Below are 22,971 nucleotides of genomic sequence, written 5' to 3'. Positions count from 1 at the left end.
GGATAAACATGAAGATGTAAAAGAGGACATCAAAATCATAAAATGTGGAGGAGGAGAGTAAGAAAGTATAGGGCTTTTTAAATAAATTTCTCTATTTATTTTTGGCTGCATTGGGTCTTCGCTGCTGCGTGCGGGCTTTCTTTAGTTGCAGTGAGTGGGGGCTACTCTTTGTTGTGCAGGCTTCTCATTGCAGTGGCTTCTCTTGTTGCAGAGCATGGGCTCTAGGTGTGCAGGCTTCAGTATTTGTGGCTCACAGGCTCTAGAGTGCAGGCTCAGTAGTTGTGGCACACAGGCTTAGTTGCTCTGGGACATGTGGGATCTTCCTGGACCAGGGCTTGAGCCCATGTCCCCTGCATTGGCAGGTGGATTATTAACCACTGAGCCACCAGGGAAGCACAGAAAGTGTAGTTTTTTTACATGCCTTTTTTTTTTTTTTTTTTGGCCACACTCTGTGGCTTGTAGGATGTTAGTTCCCTGACCAGGGATTGAACCCATGTCCTCAGCAGTGAAAGTGCAGAGCCTTAACCACTGGACTGCCAGGGAATTTCCAAAATGGGAGTTGTTTTTTAGAATGTGTTTGAGCCTATATGAATATCAGTCGAAGGAAAGCAGATATAGGAAAGTGTTAACATACTTGAAAAACAGGGTAACCACAAATCAAAAACATACAATAGATTCACAAAAATCAAAAAGAAGAAAACACTAGCATAATATAAAAGGAATGCATCAAACCACAAAAAGAAAAAGAAAGGAACAAAGAAGAAATATAGAATCAACTGGAAAACAAGGTTTAAAATGGTAATAAATACATATCTATCAATAATTACCTTAAATGCCAATGGACTAAATACTCCAATCAAAAGACATAGACTGGCAGATTGGATTAAAAACAAGAGCTTACAATCTGCTGCCTAAAAGAGACCCACTTTAGGGCAAAGGACACACATAGATTGAAAGTGAGGGGATGGAAAAAGATATTTCATGCAAACAAAAATGACAAGAAAATGGGGGTCACAGTACTTATATCAGACAAAATAGATTTCAAAACAAAGACCATCAAGAAAGATAAAGGACACTATATAATGGTAAAAGGATCAATACAAGAAGAGGATATTATGCTCACCAACATATATGCACCCAATATAGGAGCACCCAAATACTAACAGACATAAAGGGAGAAATGGATGGGAATAAAATAATAGTAGGAGACTTTAATACCCCACTCACATCAATGGACAGATCTTCTGGCCAGAAAATCAATAAGGCAACAGAGATCCTAAATGATAAATAGAACAGTTAGACTTAATTGATATTAATATTTTCAGGACATTACATCCCCCCAAAACCAGAATACTCATTCTTTTCAAGTGCACATGGAACATTCTCTAGAATTGACCACATACTAGGGCACACAACAAGCCTCAATAAATTTAAGAGCATAGAAGTTATTTCAAGTGTCTTTTCTGACCACAATGCATAAACTAGAAATCAACCACAGAAAAAGAAGTGAGAAAAAAAGATTACATGGAGACTAAACAACATGCTACTAATAAGCCAACATGTTGATGATGAAATCAAAGAATAAATTTTTAAAATACCTTGAGACAAATAACAATAAAAACACAATCATACAAAATCTATGGGATGCAGCAAAAGCAGTTCTTAGAGGAAAGTTCATAGTGATACAGGCCTTCCTCAAAAAACAAGAAAAATCTCCAAAACTTACTTCTTACTTCTTAAAAGAAGTAAGTTACCTGTGGACAACCATGGTCTGAAAATGTTAAATGGAAAATTTACTTCTTAAAAGAATTAGAAAAAGAAGAACAAACAAAACCTAAAGTCAGCATAAGGAAAAAAATAGTAATGATCAGAGAGGAAATAAATAAAATAGAAAGTAAAAAACAATAGAAAAAATCAGTAAAACCAAGAGGTGGTTCTTTGAAAGGGTAAACAAAGTTGACAAACCTCTGGCCAGGCTCACCAAGAAGAAAAGAGAGAGGACCCAAATAAACAAAATAAGAAATGAAAAAGAAATAACAACCAATATCACAGAAATACAAAAAAAATCATAAGAGAATACTATGAAGAATTATATAACAACAAATTCAACAACCTAGAAGAAATGGACAAGTTCCTAGAAATATGCAGCCCACTAAAAATGAATCAAGAAGGAATAGATAATTTGAACAGACTGATCATTAGAAGTGAAACAGAATCTGTAATTTAAAAACTCCCTACAAACAAAAGTCCAGGACCATATGGCTTTACAGACAAATTCTACCAAACATACAAAGAATAACTTATACCAATCCTTCTCAAACTCTTCCAAAAGACTGAAGTGGAGAGAACACTCGCAAAGATGTTCTGTGAAGCCAACATCACCTGGATACCAAAACCAGACAAAGACACTACCAAAAAAGAAAATTACAGGCCAATATCTTTGATGAATATAGATGTTAAAATTCTCAACAAAATATTAGCAAACCAAAGCCAACAACACATAAAAAAGATCATACACCATGACCAAGTTGGATTCATCCCAGGGTCACAAGGATAGTACAACATATGCAAATCAATGTGATACACTACATCAACGAAAGAAAAGACAAATGATCATTTCAATACATGCAAAAAAAGCATTTGATAAAATTCAACATCCATTCATGATAAAAACTCTTACCAAAGTGGGTATAGAGGGAACATATCTCAACATAGCAAAAGCTATTTAAGACAAACCTATAGCCAACATAATACTCAATGGTGAAAAGCCAAAAGCCCTTCCACAAAAATCTAGAACAAGACAAGGATTCCCATTCTCACCACATCTATTCAACTTAATACTGGAAGTCCTAGCCACAGCAATCAGACAAGAAAAAGAAATAAAAGGTATTCAAATTGGAAGGGAAGGGGTAAAATTGTCAGTATATGCAGATGACATAATACTATATATAGAAAGCCCTAAAGACTCCACACAGGGACTTCCCTGGTGGCATAGTGGTTAAGAATCTGCCTGCAAATGCAGGGGACACAGGTTCAAGCCCTGGTCTGGGAAGATCCCACGTGCTGTGGAGCAACGAAGCCCATGCACAACTACTGAGCCTGCACTCTAGAGCCCGTGAGCCAAAACTACTGAGCCTGTGTGCCACAACTACTGTAGCCTGTGTGCCTAGAGCCCATACTCTGCAACAAGAGAAGCTACCACAATGAGAAGACCATGCACAACAACGAAGACCCAACACAGCCAAAAATAAATAAATAAATAAATTTATAAAAAACAAGAAATAAAAAAAAAGACTCCACACAAAAACTATTAGAACTGATACATGAATTCAGCAAAGTAGCAGGATACAGGATTAACATACAGAAATTGGTTGCATTTCTTTACACAAACAATGAAATATCAAAAGGAAATGTAAAAAAAAATCTCTTTTAAAATTGCATCCAAAAAACAAACAAACAAACAAAAAAACCCTTAGGAACAGACCTCACCAAGGAGGTGAAAGACTTATATACTGAGAACTATAAAACATTAATAAAGGAAACTGAAGATGACAAAGAAATGGAAAGATATCCTATGCTCTTGGATTGGAAGAATTAAAATTGGTAAAATGGCCATACTTCCCAAACAATCTACAGATTTAATGTGATCCCTATCAAGTTATCCATGACATTTTTCACAGTACTAGAACAAATAATCCTAAATATTATATGGAACCATAAAAGACCTGGAATTGCCTAAGCAATCCTGAAGAAAAAGAACAAGGCAGGAGGAGAACAACCCTCCCAGACTTCAGACAATATTACAAAGCTACAGTAATCAAAACAGCATGGTATTGGCACAAAAACAGACATATGGATCAATGGAACAGAACAGAGAGCCCAAGAATAAACTCACACATCTATGGACAGTTAATCTTTGACAAAGTAGGAAAGAATATACAGTGGAGAAAAGACAGTCTGTCTCTTCAGCAAGTGATGTTGGGAAAGTGGGACAGTCTCATGTAAATCAATGAAGTTAGAACACACCCTCACACCATACATAAAAATAAACTCAAAATGGCTTAAAGAATTAAATATAAAACATGATACCATAAAACTCCTAGAAGAGAACACAGGCAAAACATTCTCTGAAATAAATCATACCAGTGTTTTCTTAGATCAGTCTCCCAAGGCAATAGAAACAAAAGCAAAAATAAACAAATGGGAACTAATCAAACTTACAAGCTTTTGTACAGCAAAGGAAACCATAAACAAGTGAAAAGACAACCTACAGACTGGGAGAAAATATTTGCAAATGATGCAACCAATAAGGGCTTAATTTCTAAAATATACAAACAGCTCATACAGCTCAACAACAACAAAAGATAAACAACCTAATAGAAAAATGACCAGAAGACCTAAATAGACACTTCTCCAAAGAACATATACAGATAGCCAACAGGCACAAGAAAAGATGCTCAACATCACTAATTATTAGGAAAATGCAAATAAAAACTACAATGAGATACCACTTCACACCTGTCAGAATGGCCATCATTAAAAGATCTACAAGGGACTTCCCTGGTGGTCCAGTGGTTAAGAATCCGCTTTCCAATGTGGGGGACATGGGTTCGATCACTGGTCAGGGAATTAAGATCCCACATGCCACAGGGCAACTAAGCTCACATGCTCTAGAGCCCACACACCACAACTAGAGAGACTGCGTGAGGCAACAACTCAGCCCGCGCACTCTGGAGCCGGTGCACTGCAACAAAGAGCCTGTGTGCCACAACTAAGACCCAATGCAGCCAAATAAATATTTTTCAAAAAAGGTCTACAAATAACAAATGCTGGAGAGGGTGTGGACAAAAGGGAACCCTCCTATATTGTTGGTGGGAATGTAAGTTGGTATAGCCACTACGGAGAACAGTATGGAGGTTCCTTAAAAAACAAAATAGAGTTACCATATTCTCCACCAATCCCACTCTTACACACATATCCAGACAAAGCTATAATTCAAAAAGATACCGCACCTCTATGTTCATAGCAGCACTATTCACCATAGTCAAGACACGGAAACAACCTAAATGTCCATCGACAGATGAACAGATAAAGAAGATATGGTACATATATACAATGGAATACTACTCAGCCATAAATAAAGAATGAAATAATGCCATTTGCAGCAACATGGTTGGCCCTAGAGATTATCCTACTAAGTGAAGTAAGTCAGAAAGACAAATACCATATGATGTCACTTATACGTAGAATCTAAAATATAACACAAATGAACCTATCTTTGAAACAGAAACAGACTCACAGACATAGAGAACAGACTTGTGGTATCCAAGGAGGAGGGGGAGTTGGGGAGGGATGGATTGAGAGCTTGGGGTTAGCAGTTACAAACTATTATATGTAGAATGGATTAAACAACAAGGTCCTACTGTATAGCACAGGGAACTATATTCAATATCCTGTGATACACTGTAGTGGAAAAAAATATAAGAAAAGAATGTAGGGGACTTCCCTAGTGGTGCAGTGGTTAAGAATCCACCTGCCAGTGCAGGGGACACGGGTTTGAGCCCTGGCCCAGGAAGATCACACATGCCGCGGAGCAGCTAAGCCCATGTGCCACAACTACTGAGTCTGTGATCTAGAGGCCATGAGCCACAACTACTGAGCCCACGTGCCACAACTACTGAAACCCGTGTGCCTAGAGCGTGTGCTCCACAATAAGAGAAACCGCCACAATGAGAAGCCCTCACACCGCAACAAAGACCCAACACAGCAAAAAAATAAATAATAAATAAATAAATAAATTTATTTAAAAAAAAAAAAAGGAATGTAGGGACTTCCCTGGTGGCAGAGTGCTTAAGAATCCACCTGCCAATGCAGGGGACATGGGTTCAATCCTTGGTCCAGGAAGATTTCACATGCCAGGGAGTAACTAAGCCCATGAGCCACAACTACTGAGCCCACATGCCACAACTACTGAAGCCTATGCACCTACAGCCTGTGCTCCACAACAAGAGAAGCCACCGAAATGAGAAGCCCGCGTACTGCAATGAAGAGTAGCCCCCCTGCTGGCCGCAAATAGAGAAAGCCTGCACACAGCAATGAAGACCCAGCGCAGCCAAAAATAAATAAATAAATAAATAAATTTCTTAAAGAATGTATATATACATATAATTGAATCACTTTGTTGTACAGCAGAAATTAACACAGCGTTGTAAATCAACTCCAATAAAAAATAAATTAAAATTTTAAAAATCATGAGTCTAAATGATATTGCCAAAGGAATAAGTATAGATAAAGTAGAAAATAAAACTAAGGACCGAGTCCTGGAACACACAATAATGAAGAATTTTGTCCAGTGAAGAAACCATGGCAAAGTTAACAGACAACAGTTAAAGAGAATATAGTTGCAATGTCTGAAAAAACAAGCAACTAATATCTGAAAAAATAAAAGAAAGCAACAACGAAGAGACAGGAATGGCAGTGGTGATACAGACAACTGACCAAAACAAAAAAAAATCCAAAGAAAATATGTAAAATAAAATACAATCTTCCCATGTAATCCTCTTTATTAATATTAATAATCACAGATATGAAAATTTATATAAAATGATAGAACACTTTACATCTACCAGAATGGCATAAAGATGAAATCTAGTAATTACCAACATGAGAAAGAATGTGGAGATAAAGGAAACATCAGGAATTGCTATTGAGAGTCTGATGCAGCCATTCTGATAAAGATCAGCTGGAGGGCTTCCCTGGTGGTGCAGTGGTTGGGAGACCTTCTGCCAATGCAGGGGACATGGGTTCGAGCCCTGGTCCGGGAAGATCCCACATGCTGTAGGGCAACTAAGCCCATGCGCCACAACTACTGAGCCTGTGCTCTAGAGGCCGCAAGCCACAACTACTGAGCCCGCGTGCCACAACTACTGAAGCCTGTGCGCCTGGAGCCCATGCTCTGTAACAAGAGAAGCCACTGCAGTGAGAAGCCCGCGCACCACAACGAGGAGTAGCCCCTGCTCGCCCCAACTAGAGAAAAGCCCGTGCGCAGCAACGAGGACCCAACGCAGCCAAAAATAAATAAATAAATAAATTTATTAAAAAAAAAAAAGATCAGCTGGAGCTACTTAATCAAATTGAATAAAATATTCTATGAGCCATCAGCTTTATTCCAGCATTATATATAAAAGAAATTCTTATACAGGTACATACAGGGATACAAGTATAAGGATGTTAATTTCTGCATTTTGTCAAATAATGATTCTCAAAATGTTAAAAACATAATTCTTATACAAACTGATAGTAAGCTGGTCAGTTTTATTTAACTCATTGATAATGGAACCCATAACATGACAAACCCAGCCAAAGATAATATGATAAGTGTGAATTTTATAATCAGGGGATGGGAAGAACGCTAAAATAAGATTTCTAAGTTAAATTCCAACTGGTTGGGCTTCCCTGGTGGCACAGTGGTTGAGAATTCACCTGCCAATGCAGGGGACACGGGTTCGAGCCCTGGTCCGGGAAGATCCCACATGCTGCAGAGCAACTAAGCTCGTGTGCCACAACTACTGAGCCTGTGCTCTAGAGCTCGTGAGCCACAACTACTGAGCCAACGTGCTGCAACTACTGAAGCCTGCGCGCCTAGAGCCCGTGCTCCACAATGAGAGAAGCCACTACAATGAGAAGCCCGCGCACCGCAATGAACAGTAGCCCCCGCTCGCCGCAACTAGAGAAAGCCCGCGCACAGCAACGAAGACCCAACACAGCCAAAACTAAATAAATAAATAAAATAAATTTTTTTTAAAAAATTCCAAACTGGTTAATGTCCACGAAGACCAAAAAAACTTTGGTGATTAATTGCTCTGCTTGACAGATAATAAATCATCATATAATAATTGGTTTTGCAGAACTGAAAAAATTCTGAGCCCTAATCAACTGTGCAAACATCCCTATACAAAATAGGAAACCTTAGAGACCTCCCTGATGGTCCAGTGAGTAAGACTCCATGTTCCCAAAGCCAGGGGACCTGGGTTCGATCACTGGTCGGGGAACCAGATTCCGCATGCATGCCGTAACAAGGAGTCCGCAGTCTGCAACTAAGAAGTCTGCATCGGGACTTCCTTGGTGGTCCAGTGGTTAAGGCTCCGCACCTGCAATGCAGGGGATGTAGGTTCGATCCCTGGTCAAGTAACTAAGATCCCACATGCCATGTGGTGTGGCCAAAAGATTTAAAAAAAAAAAAAAGAAGTCCGCATGGCACAACTAAGAAGTCCGCATGCTGCAACTAGAAGATCCCACATTACGCAACTAAAAAAAAAAAAAGATCTCCCATGCCACAACGAAGATCTCGCATGCCACAACTAAGACCCAGAGCAGCCAAAATAAATAAGTTAATTAATTAAAAAATAAAACAGGGCTTCCCTGGTGGCGCAGTGGTTGAGAGTCCACCTGCTGATGCAGGGGGCGCGGGTTCGTGCCCCGGTCCGGGAGGATCCCACATGCCGTGGAGCGGCTGGGCCCATGAGCCATGGCCGCTGAGCCTGCGCGTCCGGAGCCTGTGCTCCGCAATGGGTGAGGCCACAGCAGTGAGAGGCCCGTGTACCGCAAAAAATAAATAAATAAAAATTTAAAAAATAAAACAAAACAAAAAAAAAATAGGGAACCTTATAGAAAGTGCTCAAAAATTATTTTTAAAGGTTATCTTTTTGCTTTGTTACCATGGTTTGGATATTTTTCTTAATTCCTCCATGTGATTATGAATAATTCTAAAATACTGTTCATCATTAAAAGGTGGTTCAATTGCAGGTTTTGTTGTGATGATGGCTTGACCATATGCATAGATAAAGCAAAGGGTATTTACTAACACACATTAAATCTTTTTGTATGGTCAATAAATTCAGAGCCATACTGCGCTGAGCAACTACTAGGTCCACAGAATTAACTGCTGTTTGGACATTACGTAAGGAATCTAAGATTGCATTTCCAATAGGCTCTGTCTTTCAGAGATGCTGTTATTACTCTTGCTTGCTCATCTATTCCAATGCTAGAAAACCAAAACCAAGATGTTTATCTCAATCAAGTTCTGTCTTTAGCACCAGTAAATGTGAGTAAATTCTCCTTTCCTCTAGATTTCCAAAATTTGCTAAATTCCCAGCCTGCCAGTAAGTAACATTCCTTATTCTTTGTGAGGTTAGGATCCATAGGCCCAAATGAATAGACCTCAGACCAGATTCTTAGATGAGCTTCTTAGGCACTAATTCCACATATGAAATACAATTCATGTTTCTTTTTTTTTCTTTTAATATCTATTTATTTTTGGCTGCATTGAGTCTTAGTTGCTGCACACGGGATGTTTCATTGTGGGTGCACGGGCTCTTCCTTGCAGCACACAGGCTTCTCTCTAGTTGTGGCATGTGGGCTCCAGAGCACGTGGGCTCTGTAGTTGCGGCATGAGGGTTCAGTAGTTGTGATGTGCGGGCTTAGTTGCCCCGCAGCATGTGGGGTCTTAGTTCCCCAACCAGGGATTTAACCCACATCCCCTGCATTGGAAGGTGGACTCTTAACCAATGGACAACCAGGGAAGTCCCCAACTCATGTTTCTTGATGATAGTATTGTCAAACCTAATAAAATTAAACCTGATTTCAAATATGATACTTTCAGTGTGGTCTTGATTGCACAAAATTTTTGTCAACGTAATTTGATTTGTCCAGTTTTTAGAAATCATATTTTTTAAAAAGACAGATTCTGATGGAAGCTATTGCATAAAAACTAGAAGGAAATTCTGGTTCCAGGGAAGGTGAAGTAATCACATTCCACCTTGTACAGATGCATCCTCCCACCGAAAGAAACTATAAATGCTATATAAAATGCATGGAGTAGCTATCTTAGATTTCTGAAAAGTTAATAGTAGCAGGCAGATTTGTGAAAATACCAAAACTCTGAAGTTCCACTGAATCAATAGTGTTTGTCATTTTCCTCCTCTGATACTGCCCAACCTGGACTCAAAGGCAGCCTGAAACTCAGAAGTGCACACCAGCTGTAGACAAAGAGTTCCATTAGAATCTTTCTCTTTCTAGTCTTGGAACCAGAATTAAGAGGACCACACCTCAGAGACAGTAGGGGAATTCTTTTTTTTTCTTTTCCCCCTCTTTCTTGCTTCATCCACAGGTGTCAAAACTCTGAGGAAGGGGAAAACTTCTCTGCAATGAAAGGATCTGTGATCCCAAGAACATGAATCAAATCTCTGTTGCTTTTTACAAATCATTCTGTCATCTGTCTACTTGGTCCTGAATGCAGACACCATCATTGGAAATATGTGGCAGAGAAGGGAAACTGAAGCCTCAGCTTTCAGACTGAGCAGAATAAAGAAAAAAGAATGAAAAGCATTGAGGACAGTCTCAGAGACCTCTGGGACAACATTAAATGCACCAACATTTGAATTATAGGGGTCCTAGAAGAAGAAGAGAAAAAGAAAGTGTCTGAGAAAATATTTGAAGAGATTACAATCAAAACCTTCCCTAACATGGGAAAGGAAATAGTAAATCAAGTACAGGATGCACACAGAGTACCATACAGGATAAACCCAAAGAGAAAAACACCGAGACACATATTAATCAAACTATCAAAAATTAAATACAAAGAAAAAATATTAAAAGCAGCAAGGGAAAAGCAACAAATAACATGGAAGGGAATCCCCATAAGGTTAACAGCTGATTTTTCATTAGAAAGTCTGCAAGCCAGAAGGCAGTGGCAGGACATATTAAAAGTGATGAAAGGGAAAAATCTACAACCAAGATTACTCTACCCAGCAAGGATCTCATTCAGATTCGATGGAAAAATTAAAACCTTTACAGATAAGCAAAAGTTAAGAGAATTCAACACCACTAAACCAGCTTTACAACAAATGCTAAAGGAATTTCTCTAGGCAGGAAACACAGAGAAGGAAAAGACCCACAAAAAGAAACCCAAAACAATTAAGAAAATGGTACTACAAACCTACATATCGATAATTACCTTAAATGTAAATGGATTAAATGCTCCAACCAAAAGACATAGACTGCCTGAATGGATACAAAAACAAAGACTCGTACATATGCTGTCTACAAGAGACACACTTCAGACCTAGGGACACATACAGACTGAAAGTGAGGGGATGGAAAAAGATATTCCATGCAAATGGAAATCAAAAGAAAGCTAGAGAAGCAATTCTCATATCAAATAAAATAGACTTTAAAATAAAAACTATTAAAAGAGACAAAGAAGGACACTACATAATGATCAAGGGATCAACCTAAGAAGAAGATATAACAATTGTAAATATTTATGCACCCAACAGAGGAGCACCTCAATACATAAGGCAAATGCTAACAGTCATAAAAGGGGAAATCGACAGTAACACAATAATAGTAGGGGACTTCAACACCCCACATTCACCAATGGACAGATCATCCAAAATGAAAATAAATAAGGAAACACAAGCTTTAAATGACACATTAAAGAAGATGGACTTAATTGATATTTATAGGACATTCCATCCAAAACCACAGAATACACTTTCAAGTTCTCATGGAACATTCTCCAGGAGAGACCATATATTGGGTCACAAATCAAGCCTTGGCAAATTTAAGGAAACTGAAATCATATCAAGTATCTTTTCCAACCACAATGCTATCAGACTAGACATCAATTACAGGAAAAAAAACTGTAAAAAAATACAAACACATGGAGGCTAAACAATATGCTACTAAATAACCAAGAGATCATTGAAGAAATCAAAGAGGAAATAAAAAAATACCTAGAAACAAATGACAATGAAAACACAATGACCCAAAACCTATGGGATGCAGCAAAAGCAGTTCTAAGAAGGAATTTTATAGCAATCCAATCCTACCTCAAGAAACAAGAAAAATCTCAAATAAACAACCTAACCTTACACCTAAAGCAATTAGAGAAAGAAGAACAAAAATCACCCAAAGTTAGCAGAAGGAAGTAAATCATAAAGATCAGATCAGAAATAAATGAAAAAGAAATGAAGGAAGTAACAGCAAAGATCAATAAAACTAAAAGCTGGGATCTTTGGGAAGATAAACAAAATTGATAAACCATTAGCCAGACTCATCAAGATAAAAAGGGAGAAGACTCAAATCAATAGAATTAGAAATGAAAAAGGAGAAGTAACAACTGACACTGTAGAAATACAAAGGACCATGAGAGATTACTACAAGCAACTATATGCTGATAAAATGGACAACCTGGAAGAAATGGACAAATTCTTAGAAAAGCAAAACCTCCGAGACTGAACCAGGAAGAAATAGGAAATATAAACAAACCAATCACAAGCACTGAAATTGAGACTGTGATTAAAAATCTTCCAACAGGCTGCCCTGGTGGCGCAGTGTTTAAGAGTCCACCTGCCGATGCAGAGGACGTGGGTTCGTGCCCCGGTCCGAGAGGATCCCACATGCTGCGGAGCGGCTGGGCCCGTGAGGCATGGCCGCTGAGCTTGCGCGTCCAGAGCCTGTGCTCCGCAACGGGAAAGGCCACAACAGTGAGAGGCCCGTGTACGGCAGAAAAAAAAAAAAAAAAAAAAAAGAGGTACTCAGCATTTAGGGCTTCCCTGGTGGCACAGTGGTTGAGAGTCTGCCTGCCAATACAGGGGACACGGGTTCGTTCCCCGGTCCAGGAAGATCCCACATGCCGCGGAGTGGCTGGGCCCGTGAGCCATGGCCACTAAGCCTACGCGTCCGGAGCCTGTGCTCCACAACGGGAGACGCCACAACAGTGAGAGGCCCACGTACCACGAAAAAAAAAAAAATCTTCCAACAAACAACAGCCCAGGACCGGATGGCTTCACAGGCGAATTTTATCAAACATTTAGAGAAGAGGTAACACCTATCCTTCTCAAACTCTTCCAAAATATAGCAGAGAGAGGAACACTCCCAAACTCATTCTACGAGGCCACCACCACCCTGATACCAAAACCAGACAAAAATGTCACAAAAAAAGAAAACTACAGGCCAATATCTCCGATGAACATAGATGCAAAAAACCTCAACAAAATACTAGCAAACAGAATCCATCAGCACGTTAAAAGGATCATACACCATGATCAAGTGGGGTTTATCCCAGGGATGCAAAGATTCTTCAATATACGCAAATCAATGTGATACACCATATTAACAAACTGAAGGATAAAAACCATATGATCATCTCAATAGATTCAGAAAAAGCTTTTGACAAAATTCAAGACCTATTTATGATAAAAACTCTCCAGAAAGTAGGCATAGAGGGAACCTACCTCAACATAATAAAGGCCGTATATGACAAACCCACAGCCAACATCATTCTCAATGATGAAAAACTGAAAACATTTCCTCTAAGATCAGCAACAAGACAAGGTTGCCCAGTCTCAACATTATTATTCAACATAGTTTTGGAAGTTTTAGCCACTGCAATCACAGAAGAAAAAGAAATAAAAGGAATCCAAATCAGAAAAGAAGTAAAGCTGTCACTGTTTGCAGATGACATGATACTATACATAGAGAATCCTAAAGATGCTACCAGAAAACTACTAGAGCTAATCAATTAATTTGGTAGAGTAGCAGGATACAAAATTAATGCACAGAAATCTCTGGCAGTCCTATACACTAATGATGAAAAATCTGAAAGAGAAATTAAGGAAACACTCCCATTTACCACTGAAACAATAAGAATAAAATACATAGGAATAAACCTAACTAAGGAGACAAAAGACCTGTATGCAGAAAACTATAAGACACTGATGAAAGAAATTAAAGATGATACAAACAGATAGAGAGATATACCATGTTCTTGGATTGGAAGAATCAACACTGTGAAAATGACTACACTACCCAAAGCAATATACAGATTCAATGCAATCCTTATCAAACTACCAATGGCATCTTTCACAGAACTAGAACAAAAATTTTCACAATTTGTATGGAAACACGAAAGACCCCGAATAGCCAAAGGAATCCTGAGAAAGAAAAATGGAGCTGGAGGAATCAGGCTCCCTGACCTCAGACTATACTACAAAGCTACAGTAATCAAGACAGTATGGTACTGGCACAAAAACAGAAATATAGATCAATGGAACAGGATAGAAAGCCCAGAGATAAATCCATGCACATATGGTCATCTTATCTTTGGTAAAGGTGGCAGGAGTATACAATGGAGGAAAGACAGCCTCTTCAATAAGTGGTGCTGGGAAAACTGGACAGCTACATGTAAAAGAATGAAATTAGAACACTCCTTAACACCATACACAAAAATAAACTCAAAATGGATTAAAGACCTAAATATAAGGCCAGACACTATAAAACTCTTAGAGCAAAACATAGGCAGAACACTCTATGACATAAATCACAGCAAGGTCCTTTTTGACCCACCTTCTAGAGAAATGGAAATAAAAACAAAAATAAATAAATGGGACCTAATGAAACGTAAAAGCTTTGGCACAGCAAAGGAAACTATACACAAGATGAAAAGACAACCCTCAGAATGAGAGAAAATACTTGCAAACGAAGCAATTGACAAAGGATTAATCTCCAAAATATACAAGCAGCTCATGCAGCTCAATATCAGAAAAATAAACAACCCAATACAAAAATGGGCAGAAGTCCTAAATAGACATTTCTCCAAAGAAGACATACAGATTGGCAACAAACACATGAAAGAATACTCAACATCACTAATCTTTAGAGAAATGCAAATCAAAACTACAATGAGGTACCACCTCACACCAGTCAGAATGGCCATCATCAGAAAATCTACAAACCATAAGTGCTAGAGAGGGTGTGGAGAAAAGGGAACCCTCTTGCACTGTTGGTGGAAATGTAAATTGATACAGCCACTATGGAGAACAGTATGGAGGTTCCCTAAAAAACTAAAAATAGAACTACCATAGGATCCAGCAATCCCACTACTGGGCATATACACTGAGAAAACCATAATTCAAAAAGAGTCATGTACCACAATGTTCATTGCAGCACTATTTACAATAGTCAAGACATGGAAGCAACCTAAGTGTCCATCGACAAATGAATGGATAAAGAAGATGTGGCATATATATACAATGGAATATTACTCAGCCATAAAAAGAAATGAAATTGAGTTATTTGTAGTGAGGTGGAGGGACCTAGAGTCTGTCATACAGAATGAAGTAAGTCAGAAAGAGAAAAAAATACCGTATGCTAACACATATATATGGAATCTAAAAAAAAAAAAAGTTGTGAAGAACCTAGGGGCAGGACAGGAATAAAGATGCAGATGTAGAGAATGGACTTGAGGACACGGGGAGGGGGAAGGGTAAGGTGGGACAAAGTGAGAAAGTGGCATCGACATATATGCACTACCAAATGTAAAATAGATAGCTAGTGGGAAGCAGCCGCACAGCACAGGGAGATCAGCTCGGTGATTTGTGTCCACCTACAGGGTTGGGATAGGGAGGGTGGGAGGGAGATGCAAGAGGGAGGAGAAATGGGGATATACGTATATGCATAGCTGATTCACTGTGTTATGCAGCAGAAACTAACACACCGTTGTAAAGCAATTATACTCCAATAAAGATGTTAAAAAAAAAAACTACAGACCAATATCCCTGATGAATACAGATGCACAAATCCTCAATAAAGTACTAACAAATTGAATTCAACAGCACATTGAAAGGATCAAGTGGGGGAATTCCCTGGCCGTCCAGTGGTTAGGACCCTGTGGTTTCACTGCTGAGGGTGTGGGTTCAATCTCTAGTTAGGGAACTAAGTACGATCCCACAAGCCAAGAGGCATGACCAAAAAAAAAAAAAAAAAAAAAAAAAGTCAAGTGGGATGCACCCCTGGGATGAAAAGATGGTTTGTCATATGCAAATCAATAAATGTGATACTCCATATAAAATGAATGAAAGACAATGTGATCATCTCAATAGATGCAAAAAATTTCTGAAAAAATTCAATATATTGGGCTTCCCTGGTGGCGCAGTGGTTGAGAGTCCGCCTGCCGATGCAGGGGACACGGGTTTGTGCCCTGGTCCAGGAGGATCCCACATGCCGCGGAGCGGCTGGGCCCGTGAGCCATGGCAGCTGAGCCTGCGCGTCCGGAGCCTGTGCTCCGCAACGGGAGAGGCCACAGCAGTGAGAGGTGCGTACCGCAAAAAAAAAAAAAAAACTAACATACAGAACAATGGAACAGAATTAAGAACCCAGAAGTATACCCACACTTACATGGTCAGCTAATTTTTGACAAGGAATGACGAATACTCAATGGGGAAAGGATAGTATCTTCACTAAATAGTGCTGGGAAAACTGGATATTCACATGCAAAAAAAATGAAATTAGACGCCTTTCTTACACTTTTCACATATATTAACTCCAAGTAGACCAAGAGATTAAATGTAAGCAATGAAACCATTAAACTCTGAGAAGAAAACATAGGGTAAAAACTCCTTGACATAGATCTTGGCAATGATTTTTTGGATATCACACCAAAAGCACAAACAAGAGCAAAAATCAACAAATGGGACTACATCAAACTAAAAAGCTTCTGCACAGCAAGAAAAACAATCAACAAAATGAAACGGCAGCCTACAGAATGGGAGAAAATATTTGGAAACCATACATCTGATAAGGAGTGAATATCCAAAATAGGTAAGTGGCTCATACAACTCATTAAAATAAAAAAATTTAAAATGGGCAGATACCTTGAATAGACATTTTTCCACAGAAGATATACAAATGGGCAACATGTACATGAAAACATGCTTAACATCACTAATCATCAGGGAAATGCAAATTAAAGCCATAATGAGATATCACCTCATATCTGTTACAATAGCTATTATAAAAAAAAAACAGGAAACAAATACTGGTGAGGATATGGAGAAAAGGGAACTTTGGGGCACTACTGGTTGGAATGTAAACTGGTGCAGCCACTATGGAAAACAGTATGGAGGTTCCTCAAAAAATTAAAAGCAGAACTACCATATGACCCAGCAATTCCATTCCTGGGTATTTATCAAAAATAAAAAAACCCTACCAATTCAAAAAGATATATGCACCCCTATGTTCACTGCAGCATTATTTACAATAGCCAAGATATGGAAGCAACCTATGAGCCCATTGATAGATGGACAAAAAGATGTGGCTATATATATACACATATATATATGCAAAGGAATATTACTAAGCCATAAAAAGAATGAAATCTTGCCATTTGTGACAATATGGATGGATTTAGAGGGTACTATGCTAAGTGAAACAAGTCAGACAGAGAAAGATAAATACCTATGATTTCATTTATAAGTGGAATCTAAAAAGCAAAACAAATGAACAAACACAGCAAAACAGAAACAGAGTCATAGATACAGAGAACAAACAGGTGGTTTCCAGAAGGGAGTGGGGCAGGGGCATGTGGCAAATAGGTTAGTGAGATTAAGAGGTACAAACTTCTAGTTACAAAATGAATGAGTCACGGGTATGAAATGTTTAGTGTGGGGAATATAGTCAATAATAATATAATATCTTTGTATAATGACAGATGGTAACTAGACTTATGGTGGTGGTGATCATTCAACAGAAATGTTGAATCACTATGTTGTGTGCCAGGAAATAAAATAGTGTTGTAGGTCAATTATACTTCAAAAGCAAACAAAACTCATAGAAAAAGAGGTCAGGTTTGTAGTTACCAGAGGCAGGGGTGGAGTGAGGGGAACTGGATGAAGGTAGTCAAAAGGACAAACTTCTAGTTATAAGACAAAAAAGTACTAGGGATGTAATGTACAACATGTTAAATATAATTAATACTGCTTTATGTTATACATAAAAGTTGCCCAGAGAGTAAATCCTAATAGTTCTCATCACAAGGAAAAAAAATTTTCCGTTTTCTTTTATTTTTGTACATATATGAGATGTAGAAGTTCACTAAACTTATTGTGGTAATCATTTCATGATGTACATAGGTCAAATCATTATGCTGTACATCTTAACCTTATACAGTGCTCTATGTCCACTGTATCTCAATAAAACTGGAAGGAAAAAAATGTTTAAGGAAAAAATGACCTGGCTTCCAGGTTCCTGCAGAATGCCAGCGACCTAAATTTGAATCTCTCCACCCATCCTAAAAACAAACAAATGAACAAAAAGGAAAGCTAGGGAATTCCCTGGCGGTCCAGTGGTTAGAACTCGGTGCTTTCACTGCCAGGGGCCGGGTTCAATCCCTGGTTGGGGAACTAAGGTATCCAGTAAGCCATTTGGTGCAGCAAAAAAAACCCAAACAAACAATAAAACCACCTATGACTGCAACATAATTTGGAGGCAGAGAATATTATAAACTTCATTTTATATATAAACTGGTAACTATACAACCCAAATCGGCAGATCCAGTTACAAAGCCATGCTACTGAAGAGAGGCCAAGATGGTAAAGAAGATCAGAGAGCAGCAGAATCCTACCAATGGTGGAAGACAGATAAAGTCACCACCAGAAAAAGAGTCCCAGCTTGAGTGGAGAAACGCTGACAATAGGTCTCAGACCTGGTGGATGAGAGGAACTGAGGACTCTAAAAGAAATTCTTGAAAATGAGACCGGAAATGGAAATCTTTGAAAGGCATCTTGTCCAGAGGAAAGAGATGATTTGAAGGGCAGGTATCCCTTGAGGGCTTGATGGTGAAGAGAAAGAAGGAAACAAGGAATGAAAATGAAGACTACCAGGGAAATGAAAGAGAGTCACAAAATCAGAAGACACATCAACCTGGGGTCCACTCGCAAAAAAGTGCCTTCTATTTGGAAAAAATGCACTACATTCTACCAACAGAAGAGGGCACTCTCAAACTAAGAAACCTGATAAAACACTCAACTGCCTGCCTCATTTGCAATTGCTGAAACTGGATAGTAGACATTTCAAAATGAACAGAAAATAGTAGGTATAATATTATATAAAGACAACAAAAAAAGAGAATAATTTTTTTTTCAAAACTAACCATGAGACAAGAAAACTCCAGCCTGATTTAAATAACCTTAAACAGTCATTTGGTGATATGAAAAAATACTGTGAATCAGAAAAATAACTCAGAACAAAACTGGACAAAAACAAAAAGATATAAGACAAGGCTTAGTCAAAATCAAAAGAAACTGATCAAAAAGAAAAATCATCTCAGGGAAAAAAAAAGACTAAATTATAAGATGTCCAAGGGGAAGAGATTTTACTTAAAATATAATAACTGGTTTTGACAGAAGGAATTAAAACAGCCAAGAAAATAAAAATAAAATTAAGAAATCAGTAAGAAGGATCAGAGAGAAAGTGCTAGATAGAGAGGCAATTAGAAGATCCAGTATATATTACAGTCCCTGTAGAAGAAAAACAAAATAATGAAACCGATGTTAATATTCAAGAAAACTTCCTGGAAATAAAACTTCAATCTACACATCGAAAGGGTCTCCCAAGGACCAAAGAAAATTGATATGGAATGGTCAACTGTGAGGTATCTTAGAAAATCAACTCGATTTGAAAGAAAAAAATCCTCTGGGCCTCAGGCAAAACGACCAAATCATTTAGGAAGGAAAAGAAAAGAAGTGAGAACCAAGATTTTATATCCAGCCAATCTGTCCTTTAAGTACCAAGGCTATAAAAAATCAGTATTAAATATGCAAGAACTCAGAATACTGTACTCAGGAGCCTCGTTTGAGGAATCTACTATAGAATGAGTTTCATCCAAATAATACTCATCATGATGGTGAGTATTAAATATACTAATGAGTTGTAGATCTGCAAGTAAAATAAAGGTGGTGACAAGGGTGGGAAAAGAGTATGCAAATTGTTTTCTAAAAACAATATGACTCAAACTGGAAGGGAGGAAAGGGAAAAATGGAATAAAATAATTGATCTTTATATAAGTAATAGGAGGGAGTCAAGATAGAGCTGACAAACGAAATAATACAGCCCACCTATGGAAAAGTTATTTGAGGACTTAGAAAAAATACAAGTATAACTGATAATTATTGGAACAAAAACACAAATATTACTTAACGTCAAAAGTAATTTTAAAAGTAAGTGGGTTTTACATTTTCATTTTTTTTTTTTTGGCGGGGGTGGGGGGTAGGTTGTTTTTTAGCACTTCCTTACTTCCTGGAACTACTAGGTGAATCCAAAATGCTCTAGGCTCATCTCTGTATTTCCTGCCCCAGTCCTAGCACCAGCCATTTCTCCAACGAACCCTGGTTTCTAGTCGAATGGGAGCTGAACACCTGCTGGAAACCTGGTCGCTTTGGTGCTCTCGTCAGAGGAGGAGTCTCAAAATGCTTTCTCGAAGCGGGATCACTGGGAAAATGAAGAAAGCTGGTATTGCAAAAGGGATTAATGGGAAAATGAAGAAGGCCGGGACAGCAAAAGGGATTAATGGCAAAATGAAGAGGCTGGGACAGGGGCAAAAGGGCTGGTGAGCGCCCGCGGGTCTCGAACCACTCTTGGAAGGGTGGTTGAATCACAATGCAGTCGAAGGAACCGCTGAGCTATAGCCAGCCCGACTTCGGACTCTGGATTATATCCCCTTGGCTGTTGAGAAACAGGTGCGTCACAACAAACCAACCAAAGCAGATACGATCCAGGCTGATTTAGCGTGCTCCCCCACCCCCAGTCCAGACACTCTGAGAGTGCCCATCTGCCGACACACAACAGTGAGAAGGACCCAGGTCTCCCCTACCTCTTAGTGAGCTCTTCCGCAGTTGCTTCCGGGCTTATTCCCTCCTACCACGCGGCAGTCACCAGGTCCACCAGTCTCTGGACTTCTGGTCCAGCCTCTACGCTCTCCCGACAACCACACAGGGCCGCTCACTCTGTGGTCTAAACAACTTTCATAGTGCCTTGAGTCAGGAGAGTGGAATCTTTACAAGCTGCTAATTGTTACTTCAGGCGTTATCTTGGAACTTTGCAGCTAAACCCCACAGCTCCTCTCCCAGGTGTTATACAGTTCCCAGGTGTCATATAGTGTCACTCCTTCTGTTACTATTTTTAAAAAATTATTCTAAACTGCACAAAAACACCCTATTCCTTTCACGTATACTGTAAACAGCCACAATTCCTACTTTTCTCCAGTTAACCATGACTATGATTTCAGTGTGTACTCCTCCAGTTTTTTCCCTCAATCTACGTATTTAACTGTACACACAACAGAGTTTTGACTGGCAGGGGTGAAGGGTGGGCTTATTGGGGATTGGGTTGTTGGGTATTCTGTTACACTTAACAGAATGTCTTGGAGATCTTGTCAGTACATACACTAGATCTAATTCATATATATTGTAATGGCTGCATTATACTCAAGTATAAATGTACCGGTTTTATTTTAAATGTTTCACTGTTATAAACATAGCTGCAATAAACATCCTTGTATGCATATGTACACATAAGCAAGTCTGTTTTTAGGATACTTATATGAGTAGAATTGCTGAATTAAAGACTTCACATTTAAATTTTTGGAGGTTATGGGAGAGATGTGAGAGGCCCTGGGATGCCTGAAGTCACAAAATCTGAAGCCATACAGATCTTTTGTTCCCTAAATACTTTAACTGGCAATTCCACCAGAATGTAAATTCCATGACACTTGGAACCTTGTTGCCTTGTCCCAGAAGATACTACCAGGGCCTAGAACATGTTCAGCATCTCAGCACTCACCGAACGAACTCATGTAGGCCGGTCACAGGCATATGACTCTACCAGAATGCAAAATTTCCTTCGATTTTTAGAAAGACCGCAAACATCAATAAAGCTTCTCTTCCAGAGTTTGGAGTTCTCTAGGATTGCTCTGGGGTCCTAAATTTCCATCCCATCTCCTTCCTCCCCCCGCTTTTTTTAATTCACCAGCTTGAACCCCTCCAAATATCCATGACCTAGACAGAACCCCTCCAAATGTCCATGACCTAGACCCCTTGGAAGCTCAAACCACTTGCCAGTCCCAAGAGAATTTAGAGAAAATGGACTTCAGAATTGCTTTTTAGTAGAGATGACCAGAAGTCAGATTCCACCGGTACCAAAGAGGGAAATCGCTTGAAGCCAAGTTGAATTAGCTACCTGAAGAATGAACACTGAACCACGGAAGGAACTCAGCTCATTGTTACATTCTCTAGCCTGCCTTGACAGGGGGAACAAAAGGACCCAGTTGACTAGGGTAGATTCTTACCCAAGGACCTGTAGAACACATAATCCTGCCAAGGAAAGCACCAACTAATATGTCCGCAACTGGCCAACGAATATTGTATGAGAAATTTTGAGCCAGTCCTTGAACCAGTAGATAAAGACACATTCAGTGTTTCCATTGGCAAGATTCTGCATCAGAAATAAAATTAGGCAGGGAATTCCTGGTGGTCCAGTGGTTAGGACTCCGCTTTCACTGCTGAGGGCTCAGGTTTGATCCCTAGTCAGGGAACTAAGATCCCACAAGCCGCGCAGCACGCTGCCCCTCACCCCCGCCCAAAAAAAAAGAAAAGTCAGCAAAAGAGATGCCTAACAGCAAGGGAATTTTGCACAAAAGTCCAAAGGAGAGTATGGTGCTTTGGGGGACCCACAAGTGGTTCAGATGCTACATAAAGGTGTCCAAAGGGCTAGATAAGGCAGAAAATGTCAACAAGCCATATGGTAGCAGCCTTGTTAGCCCAAGCAGAGCCCACTTTTCAAGGAACAGAAGCAACTAAAGTTGTTACACAATTCACCTATTTGAAGCTTGTGTAACTACCATTTGTTTTTTTACTTTAAGGAACTGACTTTTTTTTCCATCTGCATCCCTAGGGCCTAGCACAGTACCTGATGTAGGGAACATCAAAGTTGTTTTTGCTTTAGTTAGCCAGTCTGTACCATCTAATTCTCAAGTTAGACCCAACTTGAGGCAAGGCAGCTTCTCAATAGTTCTCAGTGGGGCTAGGGGGGGGAGGAATTATGCCCTGCCCCCCTCCAGGAACACAGACATCTTTC

General features: G+C 39.2%; 1 pseudogene; it reads right to left on the bottom strand.

The window, feature by feature from the left end:
* The window catches only part of LOC137221778 (protocadherin alpha-1-like), a 48,390-nt pseudogene extending 27,661 nt beyond the window's left edge, over positions 1-20,729 (bottom strand).
* Positions 20,730-22,971: the final 2,242 nt, after the last annotated feature.

This window comes from Pseudorca crassidens, chromosome 3, assembly GCF_039906515.1.
Source record: "Pseudorca crassidens isolate mPseCra1 chromosome 3, mPseCra1.hap1, whole genome shotgun sequence".
Classification (NCBI taxonomy): domain Eukaryota; kingdom Metazoa; phylum Chordata; class Mammalia; order Artiodactyla; family Delphinidae; genus Pseudorca; species Pseudorca crassidens.
This window is presented reverse-complemented; position numbering and strand designations above follow the sequence as displayed.